A 1,686-nucleotide genomic window follows, 5' to 3' on the forward strand; every position below is an offset into this window, starting at 1 on the left:
TAATAGAAAGGTTACAATAAATGCAATGAAACACATTAAAGCTGGTTTAGACCCATGAAGTCAGACTAAACCTGGCACCCTGTTGGCCAAGGTGGTGGTTGTGGTCCTATCAAGTGGTGATTGCAGTCCTGTTGAAGTGATGGTTGCAGTCAAAAGCGGTGATCCTGTGGAAGTTCTGGTCCTCCTCTGGATCCATCCAGGGGTGGTGGGGGTCCCAAGTCCTCAAATACCAAGATTATATACAGTCAGGTTTGGGTGGGAATGCTAGGGCAGGCAGTTTCACAATGGAAAGATGTAATACTTTGAATCATTGCAGCTGCCTATTCTGCTAGTGCCATTGAGTCCATAATGGCCCACTAGCCATTATGATTCTCCTGCAAGCTGTGGTGAGGACTATAATACAACAATTCCCTATAATAAAAGGGTGGGTGGGACTGTGGCTTCCCCAGAGGGAGTTATCACTGCAGACCCATTTGTGAAGACAAAGAAATACTCCCCTCCTCTTTTTCCTTATGTCATTTAACACCCAGCTTGCAGCCTGAGATGTAAGACATGCACTGGGCACCTACTGCAAATGACCCACCATTAACAGTTTGTCAGAAATGGCATGGAGGGTAGTAGAATACTCAGTTTGGTTACACCCACATAGTACTAAACTGGCATTCTTCTCCTGTAACAAGGACAGACATTCAAACATTGTAAAACACAGCATTCAGCAGAAGCCACTTGGCTAGTTAACATTAGAGCATCTGCCAGTTGACCTGGCCTTGTCCAATCAAGGTCTCTCTGCACTGTGGAAGAAGAAAAGATCCAAATAGTACATAGGAGAAACTGACTAAAAAACCAGTTATTCCTTCTTCAGGAAACGGTAAACCTGTTCATGGGATGTTTTTTGCTCAAGAACCTGGTTGCACTTGGTTAGCACAGAAGGATGGGGAAGTGCAATATGTACCTCAAAGTGATTTAATCCTGAGTGAAAATAATTCACTATTTGAGTTGTAAGATGGCAGTGTTACACAACACTGTATATCACCACAGCTGTAGCTGCCATGTACTGAAGGTATTATAGCAGAAACCTCTTGCTGTTAGCAAAGCTAGAGACAAGAACAGGAATTCATTATCACATTAAAATTTACAGCCTAGTCCAAAGGGACCAGGGCTGGAGAATGTAATGGATGTACTTTTAAATTGTTGTAAACCATGATTTGAGTGGAATATTATAGAAAGACCTACAGCAGAAACTACCTGTACCAAAGAAGGATGAACATCATAAGAAGCAATTGACAGGAAAAGATGTGTGTTAATGTCTTTACAAATAATTTGATGGCTGAGGGTATAAGGTGTTAATGTCTTTGAAATGGTTCTTAATGTCTCTATCAACCTCAAGCCACAGGTTTGTTACATAACCCAGACAGATTGACTCCTGAACTTTAGGGTAATAGACAAATGAGTCTGCACAAAGTCTACTACAGAACTCAGACAGCCTGAACTTCTGACTTTTGGAGGAAAATGACAGGTTCAAGGGCGGAATATGTGGAAGGCGCTTATGGAAGGCTGTACCTTCCTAGTTCCTCTGCCAATTAGGAAGAGGGCAACATGTGGCTGGGAGTTTAGGGTAAAAGGAGGCTGCATCCTCCAAAACCGAGAGAGAGAAACGCCATGGGGGTATGCCCCAGTGGACTCTTT

This window comes from Corvus brachyrhynchos, unplaced genomic scaffold (genome assembly GCF_000691975.1).
Source record: "Corvus brachyrhynchos isolate BGI_N302 unplaced genomic scaffold, ASM69197v1 scaffold37, whole genome shotgun sequence".
Taxonomy (NCBI): Eukaryota; Metazoa; Chordata; class Aves; order Passeriformes; family Corvidae; genus Corvus; species Corvus brachyrhynchos.